At 33.0% G+C, this 12,449-nt stretch overlaps 1 long non-coding RNA gene across 2 annotated transcripts in view; it reads left to right on the forward strand.

Moving 5' to 3' along the window:
• Positions 1 to 12,449, forward strand: part of LOC146995193 (uncharacterized) — a 169,279-nt gene that overhangs the window by 50,127 nt on the left and 106,703 nt on the right. The window lies entirely within an intron of this gene.

The following is a 12,449-nucleotide window of genomic DNA, read 5'->3' on the forward strand; positions in this document are numbered from 1 at the left end:
TACATATATTAAAATTTACGTACAAGTAATATTTTTCATTTTAACTTTCATATGGTTGAAAACGCAACCATGTGAAAGTTAAAATGAAAAATATGAAACCGTAATAAAAGTTAAACTATTCGAATAATTTTAATAACACAGGTTTCTGAACTTAGCAACAAGAGGATTTAAGAACCATGAGCCCAGCGTTGTAAGAAAAGTAATCTTGCACATTAAAAATAATTTTTATTTCAATAAAAATATTATATTACTCGATTAACTGTAAACGCTTAAAAAACAGTTCATTTCAATTTACCGTAATTATTTATATACAAAAACTTTGATTGAAGCAAATTTAAACAGCATTTAGAAACTGAAAATTCACTGGAACACTTCTTTTGTGGGTTTTATGCTGTTATTACGTGTTGAATATTATTTCGCCTAGATTAAGAAAAAGAAACTCATAACATGTAAAAATTTATTAGGTAGAAAAACTATCAAATTAAGGTCATTTTCTTCTCCTCGAAGTGCATTGATTTCCTTATACGAATTTCATATTCTGACAGCACAGAAATAGTGGCCACATATCTTGTAGGAGGTATTTCTTAAAAGCCTCATGTGTTGACGATCAAGTAGAAAAAAAATGTTTTGTTATGGAGTTACGTTTTGAATAACTTTTTTCTTCTATTGAATGAGTTCAAAGTTTCTAATATCTTGTTTTCTAGCATGAAATGTTTCACCAGTTTTTAAGGTTCTTTTCTAAGATGGTGGTGTATTTATTTAATTATGGCAAAGCACACTAGGGCTATCTGCCTAAGGGGAGGGATGCCTTTCGTGGAGGACTTTCTAAGGGAAACTGGCTCGTATACACGTTACACATGGGGAAAACCACGAAAACGCCCATGCAGCCAGCCCGTTCGCGGGATTCGAACCTCGGACCGAACTACCAGTGTTCAGCGACTTTACCGCTCGGCCGCTGGTGGGCTCTTTTCTAAGAATAATTCTAATTCATTAAGCAGAAGTTAGTAAGAACAAGTAAGGTGTACTTCAAATTTGATCTCTTAGGTTTATTAGGTCTGGCTACCAAATAACTGTTTTCAACATCAAATTTTAAACATATATTTTTTTTTAAATTTGTGTCTTTTATTTTCAAAAAACATGCACGTAATCCGAAGTTTCTGTGACAAAAGTTAGTATAAGAAAAGTGGGACAAATTAAATTATCTGTATATTTAGTCACTATTAAAAACGAATTCTGGCTAGACTATGGGTCCTCAATCAGGAGGAATAGCCCTAAGGGGAATTTCAAAGTTTCAGAGAGTAATTTAGTCCACCTTTTCTTTACGTATTAAGTATTTAGATTTAGTTTATGAATACAAAAAAGAACATTTATTCAAATTTTGGTATTTACCAACATGTTTGATACTTGTTTAATTTACTTAAAAAATAATCCGTATTTAAACAAACACATATCTACTTTTCAAGTTTTGGGAAGGAGAGGTTGAATGATCATTTAGCAATGGTGGAAAGGGTATATGGGGAAAAAGCTGGTGAGAATCACTGGTCTAGACTGAGCCAACTTGATTTAAATATAGAATTTTATACTCTATATAGAATTTTATACGAATCTTTAGTTCTTACTGTAGAGTCATTAGGTTTTATATATATATATATATAATGTTGTATGATCTTAAATCCATTTAGTGCGAATACAAGTTATTATTACTTGCGCAATTGCTGCAAAGTTAGTTAATAATAATTTATTTCCTAAACAGTATTGATTAATTGATTATATTATCTCCCGAGTTTAATTAAAGTAGAATTATTTTAAAAGTGTGAATCTATACTGTATATAGGTATACAAAGATACACATACATATACATGTATGTGTATCTTTGTTTTTATATTTACGCAAGAAATGGAAGTGCCTTTGTATCAGTGTGACAAAGGGAGGTGAAAGGGAATACTGGCCACACTGCTTATTTTAATTCTAAAAACTGGTAAGTTATAACTGGTAAGTTACTGGTTAATACTGGTAAGTTATATTTTGAAAGATGTTTTGAAGTAATTTGAAAGCAAAATGTTAATAATGTTTTAACGGGGACTGGAGTTAAATCATCACGAAGAATAAAATTTCAATTGTAAAAGGAAAATTAAAACATGTAATCATTGTCATTGATCGAAAATTAGTTGACTTTTCAAGGGAATCAAACCAACTCCCGTTCAATGAACAATAATTGATAAAAATACGTAAATACGAAAGTGTTTCGTCTGGTGTCCGCCGACAACATCGCGGCAAAAACATCGCGGAGGAAAACGTCGCGGAGAAAACAACGCAAGGCGAAAACGTCGTGCTACAAAACATCGTGGGAGAACACATCGCAAAGAGAAAAACATCGCAGTTCTAAAACATCGTGGTACAAAATATCGTCGTCGAAAATAAAGCGGTTCAAAAACTTCGCAATTTAAAAACATAGTCGTCGAAAATATCGTGATAAAAAATAAAGTATCTACAAATCATCGCATGACGATAACATCGCAGACATGCTTTTTTCAGACATGCTTTAATAACTGTAAATGGATATTCCCATAATGATTCGTGAGCGCAAGAGGGTAAGAAGGATAATTTTTACTTTCATATTTTTTATTAATACATTTTTGCTGAGAAAATAAAAAGGAAACTTAAGCATAGAAAATTAATGCAACTTATAGCACTTAATAGAATTTTAAATCGACATAGTTAACTAACAAAGACCATAATAAATTATTTTTAATAAAGATTTTACAGGTAATTTTTCATAAAAAGTATAATCTATTAAGTTGCATTTAATTTTCTATGCTTAAGTTTCCTTCTTATTTTTTCAGCAAAAATTTATTAGTTAATAAAAAAATGTGAAAGTAAAAATTATCCTTCCTTACATCACTTGCGCTCACAAATCATTATGGGAATATCCATTTACAGTTATTAAAGCCTGAAAAAAGCATGTCTGCGATGTTATCGTCATGCGATGATTAATAGATACTTTATTTTTTACCACGATATTTTCGACGGCGATATTTTTAAACTGCGAAGTTTTTGAACCGCTTTATTTTCGACGACGATGTTTTAGAACTGCGATGTTTTCGCCTTGCGTTGTTTTCTCCGCGATGTTTTTTCCGCGATGTTTTCGTCCGCGATGTTTTTGCCGCGATGTTTTCGGCTGTAACCGTTTCGTCTTTACTCGAGTTATAAGTTAAAGCCAAACCGGCAATTATAGTCAGGCCAAATATTTCCGCGAATAGAAGGAATTATGAACCAATGCTGATATTGAAAGAACTTATTCTTATGAAGCATTTTAGTCAATTCAATTTGGAGTAAAAATCAATTACTGTAGAGAAATCCTATTTAACTCGAGTAATCGTCCCCGACACTTTGATGTTTATGCATTTGAGTACTATATTATTTGTAGAAATTAAACATTGGAAATTGTCATTATGAAATCGAATTCAAAGTAAAGTTGAAATAAACATAGAAGATTATAAAAAAAGATAAATAATGCAAAATTTGTAAAAACAAATCAAAGACAATATAAAAATAATATAAAAAATAATATAGAAAATAATATAAATAAGATCAGTGAATGTACATGAAGATATAAAGGCCAGAAAAGGTATTAAGTAACTGTCTATTAGCTCTTGGACAGTGAAAATGCTTTTTTCCTTTCTTAAATTCTTAATCATTGCGACACGACAATTAGCCAGAAATTAATTAATTTCCATTCACTAGTATTTTCAAAAAAATCTTAACAGATGGTGTCTCTCAGATAAGAACTCCACAAAATACATCCCTCAAGAAATCCAAGTCCCACCCACTACCATAAATTGCTTCAAGTTTTACCGACTGATATTATTCAAAGCCCCTACTGCCGTTAAGAATTTTCGGACACCCTACACTTCTGAGTCAGACACGAAGAGAACACTTTGCCAACTCCCCCACTAGAAAGAATGTAAGTTACTTAATACCTTTTCTGGCCTTTATATCTTCCTGTACATTCACTGTTCTTATTATATATTATTTTCTATATTATTTTTTATATTATTTTTATATTGTCTTTGATTTGTTTTTACAAATTTTGCATTATTTATCTTTTTTTATAATCTTCTATGTTTATTTCAACTTTACTTTGAATTCGATTTCATAATGACAATTTCCAATGTTTAATTTCTACAAATAATATGGTACTCAAATGCATAAACATGAAAGTGTTGGGGACGATTACTCGAGTTAAATAGGATTTCTCTACAGTAATTGATTTTTACTCCAAATTGAATTGACTAAAATGCTTCATAAGAATAAGTTCTTTGAATATCAGCATTGGTTCATAATTCCTTCTATTCGCGGAAATATTTGGCCTGACTAGAATTGCCGGTTTGCCTTTAACTTATAACTCGAGTAAAGACGAAACACTTTCGTATTTACGTATTTTTATCAATTATTGTTCATTGAACGGGAGTTGGTTTGTTCCCCTTGAAAAGTCAACTAATTTCCGATCAATGACAATGATTACATGTTTTAATTTTTCCTTTTACAATTGAAATTTTATTCTTCATGATGATTTAACTCCAGTCCCCGTTAAAACATTATTAACATTTTGCTTTCAAATTACTTCAAAACATCTTTCAAAATATAACTTACCAGTATGGATGCACGCTTTTAAAATAATTCTACTTTAATTAAACTTAGGAGATAATATAATCAATTAATCAATACTGTTTAGGAAATAAATTATTATATATATATATATATATATACGGGAGAAAGGAAAAATAAGCAATGCCCTCTTCGAGACTCGAGCCTGGATCTTTCGAATATGAGCCAATTGTACTAACCGTTACACCATGAAGGCATTCTAGAAGGAGGGAGAAAATACCTTATATTAATATCAAGTGTCATACATTACAAGTTTAAAAAATTGTATTTGAACTCGAGTGGATAAACTTGAGTATTTTATGAACGATTGGAAATTCGAACAAGATATAGGCAGAGTGTGAGCTAATAGTAGAATTTTAATAAAGGCAATTTTACAGGAAATTAAAGTATTTCAAAATATTTAACCTCATTTTACACTTTTAAAATATATTAAAAGTATTTTAATTGAAATTAATATATTTATATTCAAAATTCTTGGAAAGAAGATTTGGCTTGTCATCCCAATCGTTTTTCTATTTATTATTCTTAATATTATTACGTTAAAAGCCTTTTTGAAAACAGTGATTTTTTAATATGATAGCTTTATAATTCGTGATGACGAAATTTCTTAAAAGGAATTAAAACAAAATGTTGAATTATACTCCATCCGTCCCAAATTAGTTGTTACGTTTAGGTCGAAAATTTTGTCCCAAATTAGTTGCTACATTTCAAGTCGGTGGAGTTATAAGTAACTTTCTAAGCAGTTTAGTAAATTGACATCCGTAAAATTATATTAACAGTTACAGCAGTTTAAAATCAGATACATCCCATCTACATTAAACATCTAAAAGTTGTTATAAACATAAAAAGCATTTATTATTGGAAACTTTAAATCATATGTTTCAAGTAAACCTTCAGCAAGGGAAAATCTTCAGCAGAGGGAAAAGAAAAAAACACAAGTAGTGTCTTTGTGTGTATGTATGTTTTACGAAAACGAGTACAAACGTTTTCGCTGGGTAAACATTGTTTGGTTCTTTCCACAAACAATCCGATACGGGCTAGTGTATCCGATTGTTTCGAGAAGAGCTGTTGAGTTGGCCCTGAAAAGGCAAAGACGTCTGTGTATATTCTTCGGAAAATTGTCGTAGCATTGAAAATTTTTTAAACGTTAGCGATGGAAAAATAGACGGGAAAATCGCATGTGCAAGAATTCTAGCTTCCCTCTTGGATGAAAGTTATAGAACCGCCTCACATACATACTGACGTTTCGAGATGTAGACAGGAGTGCTGTAATGCCACACTTTATATAAACACCGCTTCGCCTCAAGAGACAACGCAATTTGATTAAAAAAAGAGAAGATACGGCCACGTAATATTAAAATCGTAACACTAGCTGAATTGTTCTAACGTAAAAGTGTACGAGAAATCTGGTGAGTAATAAACAAGTAGTAATGTTTTGTAGAGACTACTAGTTTCGTTAACATAATAATAAATCTAGGATGCCTGTTATGAATCGATCACCCTCTCAAGCGCAACCCTGGTTGGCATTGTGCCAAAACACATAGACTCGTCCAAAAGGGGTGGTATTATTTGCTGCGACGTGAAAGGTCTTCTCATCTCCGGAAAAGCTATGCTGGAGGGAAAGAAAGTCCCCATCCTTTCACCCTATTTTGAGAATAATTCGGTCCGAAATGCGCATGCGTGTTTGCGATCATGGTCGCGGATGAGTCGGTCATGCTATATCACAGTTCTTTGTGTTGCCCTCTGCAGCTTAAGCGATGGTGTAAAATTGAAATTACAAACGATAACCGCTTCGCCGACACAGCGTAATGCAAAGTTATGTTCGGGCTGGTAACCCAACATAGCGGAGAGGCGTGGCTTATAGGATGATTATGCTTGGTGGAAGTAAACACAGGAATTTAATTGTAGTTTAAATAACAAGCTTGAAAGATGGTACGAGACAACTGACGAATGTTCGAATTCCGATAATGAAAGTAAACATGCTTTAATTCCGAGTTTTATAAGTAGTGCGAAAAATTGAGAACTAAATGCGAGATAAATGTGATAGATGAAAACTACCAGTTTAAAAGGCAGGTGGTTGATATTTGGAAACCCGTCAGGATACATAATCTAGAGTAGACACTCCCATATGATAGTCAAACATTAAGGCATTAAGCTATACATTGAGGCAAAATTTTAATTATTAATTACAAGTGAAAATTAAGTATTTGTAATAAAATATCAAACGAGAGCATGTTAATGTAAATCCGGGCATAGAATCATAGGTTTAATAATTGAGAATTTCTTTTAAAGGAATGCCATTGATGTAGAGTTGGCTTCGATCGCATCGATTCGATTTATTGCATCATCACGTAGTTTTGATAAACGTTAAGTTGGAGTAGAAGAATTAAACCACCGTGAAATTAAAAAGAACAGTAACTGATTTTCTGTTTGTGAAATCCGATAGGAAAGAATGCAAATAAATGTTAATCTTCAGTGAAGTGTAGGCGTCAGACAAGTGTTTTAGCCTTTTACATAATAAAAACGTTCCAATAAAACCGTTGAAAAAAGAACGCAGAAAATTAAAAACTTGCATTGTCGACTGGTAAATAAAGTTATTCATTCATGATACTGCTTAATATGAGAAATGAACACAAGTTTAAACTGACATGCAAACATTTTAACAATATCTGCTTCACAGCCTAAGCGATAAAATGAATTTAATAACTATTAATCACCCCCTGTGACAGCATATAATTGAAAAATCTCCTCTCTCCACAAACACTTTCATGCGTATGAGTTTTCCTATATTTTAGAAATTAATTTTATCAGATTAGCGGGAAAAGGTTTATTAGTGGTTTGTGACTCAGGACAGTTTAAAGGATTACTTGTATTCTTACACTGTTTAAAACATTCTGCTTTGTACATAGTCCTACACTTTACAAATTCTACTCTGTACAAATTGGATATATTACACACAATATTTGCCTTTGTTAATAAAATAATTTTATCTTTTCAAATATGTAGTAGTGCACAATATGGGACATCAAACTGAACTCTGACCATCATTAGTGCACACCTGCTTCCTGTTCAAAGTATATGAAATGCAGATATGAAATGTTCTCAGTGATAAATAAACTCACAATTAGGGTTAATTCCCTAGAGAACTCGAGCTTAAATAAGCCTGAAAATTAACCCTCGGGCCGACGCTATCGAACACTTTAGCCACGTTTATCATGACTAAGACAACACATTGTTTATTATTAAAGGCACCTCTAATAAATTCTGTCAGACGCACCAACTGCTTCGTCACAGAGATTTTTTCTAAAGCCAAATTGCTGTGCGGGAAATCTGTCAAAAAAGGATGTATTCTGGCATGGATAACCTTTTCAAAATTTTGCTCGCATCGAAAAGAGGGCTGATAGTACTCAGTTTTTGTGAGGTCTTTGTGAGTGTTAGGCATCTTTTAACAGATTACGCAACGAGTGATGGTGTAGCACCGGGGTGCCTGGGTCTTAGACCCTATCCACAAATGAAAATATGCCACTTCGGGTACAATACAAAGTTACAACTTATAGTATTATATAAATATGCCCAGGATATCTTAAGGGTTTTTTTTCAAATAATTATTTATAATGGCCTTAATAAATGACTTGATGAATATTTGTAAGATGAATATTTGTAACACGCATACATGATTCGGTGATGAAAATGCTGTCCAGAAAAGCTGCAAACTCCGTCGAGCCATTGGGAACAATAATAAATGAACACATGAAAATTGTCAAGCAAACATTTGGTAAATACAAGACCCAGTCAGCATTATTAAAAATGTGATCATAATCATAGAATAAATTAAGTAAGGAGCTCAAGTTAAAAGTAAACAGTTACATACAATACAAAATCATACTATATATAAGGTAGCCATGGTGCAGTTAAGCTTAATCAAGAGTGTAACTAAGAACGGCCATAGGCCTTTTGATATTACATTGATCATTTGCGTCGTAATCATAAATTTTAATTGCAGTGTTGTTAATAAACTCTATGTCTTTATAGAATTTCTTAGCAAGGCGATAGTAAAAGGTTAAAATGTGGTCAATTTTCAGTTCAGCATGCAAATCTGTAAATCCGAAGCTACCATAAAACATTACTAATTTGTCTCAAAACCCCGTTTTGTGCAGTTTTCAATTTCTTCCTTAAGGATCAACTAGAATAAGCCCAAACAGAGCAAGCATAAGGCAATATTGGACGTAGAAGGGACTTGTTAAATGAGTAACTTGTTGTCTATAGAAAGAATGCTATTTCACGCTGTTAACCCGCGAAGACGCGCGCTGCTTTTAGCTACGCGAGGACGCGCGTCGGGCTCCGTAGGTCCGAAACGTTATTTCTTAACGAAATAAAAATAAAATTGTTTGTGTAATCGAAGAAAAAAATTAAATAATAAAAAGTATATAAAATATAAAAATATACTTTGAATTTAATAATTCTAAAAAAATTGTATTTTAATACACTTTTAAGATTGAAATTATTTATCATTAACAGAAAAAATCAGACTGATTTCTTTTTGTGAGCAAACGAAATTTAATACTAATTTATGTAATATTAAATTTTTACAGAAATATTTTCAAAAAAAAACTTACATTTCACATTTTTTTTGCAAAAAATCGCGCTGTGTTTACCGCAAACATTTTTCTCTCACTTAGCGCAGCAAATTTGTGGTTTTCGGTCCTTTACGCTATTACATATATGGCATCTTTCCCTAGAACACTCCTGTTTTTTTGGCGAGTGTCCTTCCCAATTTTCCCTATATCTGCAATTTCATTTTTCACTCAATTCGCGTGGAAATTTTGCTGCGAGCTTCTTTCTTGAATGTGATCCTTGAAAAGTTCTAATGCAAATTCTTTGATAAATAAACTTCGTTTTCTATATTGCACTACTGGCGTCTTCGAAGATAACAATAATATTCTAGTATTCATAGCTGCAATGTTGAACATACTAAAGAATACTGCCATTGGTCATCTGTTGCTAATTCTAGCAGTACTATAAATGGTTACTACATCTATAGCACCCTTTGTTAAATCATTAAAAGTCATAATTTCTGTTTTTTTTATTTGCTTCTCCAGTCGAAACATCGATGGCTCTGTCATTATGCATGGTGGACAATAGAACAACGCATTTATTTTTGTTTGGTGTGTAGGAAACTAATGTCATATTTCTTTGAAATCCAAATAATGATGATCAAACTTCTCTTTTTCTGCCACAAGTAAAATATATTGGCAGTTCTTTTTTATTTTTTCTGATAGTTCCCACGAGCGTAATTTTCTTTTCAAGGTGATTCTTTACCAAGGTATAACTGGTAAACCAGTTGTACACGGAAAGGTTGCGCCCTGGATTCAAAATAGGCTCTCTAAACCTCTTGACTACTTTATCAAGACCATTTTCTGAGCTGCACGACCGTTTGGGTTGTGTTCCTGCATGAATTTCAAGATTTGAAGTACAAAATGTCCTTGCATCAAAAACAGCAAAAACTTTAATTCCATATTTTGCAGGTTTACTTGGAATGTATTGAAGAAAGGAGCATCTTCTTATAAAAGGTTCTAATTTTTCGTCAGTTGTAATGTATTCGCCAGCATTTTTAACGAACTTTTCAAAATCATTTCTTACCGGAGCCAGTTTATCCATTTCTCTTCTAGAAGGACGATCTCTTAGGTCATCAAATCCCAAACATCTCATTAGGATTAAAAAACGTTTATGAGACACTGTTCGATGAAAAATGTCAAGCCCTGTCCCGTCAGTCGCCCAAACTTCGCAACATTTACGTGAGAAGCCTTCTATTTTAAAACAAAATTCTCCAAAACAAAGAAGACAGATAAATGATCTGATTTCTGTAATATTCTTGTGTCGAGCAGCTCTCTACCTTTCAAATTTGATGGCTATCTTTGACAAGATATCAATTCACGGAAACAGAAATGCTGAATTCATTACTAGATTCATCGCTTGAATCTAATATCTCTTCAGAATTCGATTGGTGATCACTAAACTGTTCTTCATCAATTATTTCTTCGTCTTCTTCATTAACTGAATCTTCATCAGTCAACATTTCGGCTAATAGCTTCTGTAATCTTTTCATTTCATCGTCATAAATCAAATAGCGTGACATTTTTGCAACTGCCTGACATCTTTCACATTTTTAAATGACAATGCTAGCGAGGGTCTCGGGCCTGGGAAGCCCGGCTACTCAGTTTCTGAGAAAAGATGGAGGGATAAATTCCGGAAATGATTGTGAATGACATGTACCTGACCTTAAACTCAGCTACTAAGAAGTTCGATAAATTTCACCAAAGGGTGAAATTTTTGTATTATGTTTTTGTAACGACCGGGCCTGGTCGGACTTGCCTGTACCAGGGAATTGACACTCCGTAGAAATGTAGGTTTTTATTGAACTTCTCCTTTTTTGTTAACAGGATTGCCTGAGTCTTTTCCACATTAACCTTAATTTTCCATCTGATGAGTCAAGTCTCTAATGCATGTATGTGGTTTTGTAGCTGTTGTATAGCCGGCCTTGTGTAAGGATCGCAGTGTCATCAGCATACATTGCGAGTTTTGTGTTGTTCAGAGTGGGTATGTCATTCACGTATATATTAAAAAGTATAGGTCCGCGAAGACTTCCCTGGGGGACGCCTGCAAGGAAAAGTTTAGGTGTAGAGAGAATTCCTGTGACACGAAAGACAAAGTGTCTACCTGTCATGCAGGATTTAATTATGTGTTTAATGTACTCTTGGAGCCCCGAAATGTGTAAATTGTAAATAAGAGCACCCAGCCAAACACGATCGAAAGTCTTAGCTTTGTCGAGAAAAAAGCCTCTTGTGACGTTATTACGTTGCAAGCCTTTACTGATTAATTCTAAATCTCTATACAGCTCTACACAGTAAAAGAGTCACAGAAAAACGGCTCAGAGTAAGTTTGTAATCACGTAAGTCAGGCACAGTCTTCTCATTTTCACTTCGATTAAGGATTCTGTACATACTAGCATAAGAAATATATTAGTTCATGCAGTTTTATACGTCGATATTTATAGATAATTGTTTTGGCTATGTTTATTATAATCTTGTTCACCGTAACGGCTGGAGTGCCTAAACCATCATGCTGTGTAAACAAAACTGAAATCTTCATCTCTGAATACTGTTCCACTAGTGTTTAAACCACTGAAATGGTGATTATGGTAGAACATCTTTGGTAAAAATTTACTCTACGGTAACCCTTGGCAAATCGTTTCTTATTTTATATCAAGATCGTCACCTGGAAGAATCGGCACAAATTTCAAGATTGCCGTTACACAAAACCAAAATAAGAAGTCAAAGACATACACAAACTTGGTGTCCATGTACACATCGACCTATTTTAACTTAAAAAAAAAAACAGAAAACTGCACAAACTAGGTATTGTGCACTGCCTTAACTTTGCACATGTACACATTGATCTATTTTCACTTTAAGAAAACCAGAAAGTTAAAAATATCATGTTTACAAGAAAATATTCGCCACTGTCTTAACACACAGAGACAACCAAAAATACAAAAACAGAGAGGAATAAGTTACCAAAAATACATATTTTCTAACATAAAAATATTAAACAACAAAAAGAAAAATTAACACACAGAGACGAATAAATAAATGAAGCGTCATTTTTTTAACATACCTTTTTTTTCACATGCATACGTTTAGGCTTTCCACCACCATTTCCTCCATCCTCCAGATAAGCAATTCAATTAAATTCATCGTCTGTTATTCACCTCAGACATACT

This window comes from Stegodyphus dumicola, chromosome 10, assembly GCF_044657685.1.
Source record: "Stegodyphus dumicola isolate Sdum_Otavi_A_Nest chromosome 10, ASM4465768v1".
Lineage (NCBI taxonomy): Eukaryota > Metazoa > Arthropoda > Arachnida > Araneae > Eresidae > Stegodyphus > Stegodyphus dumicola.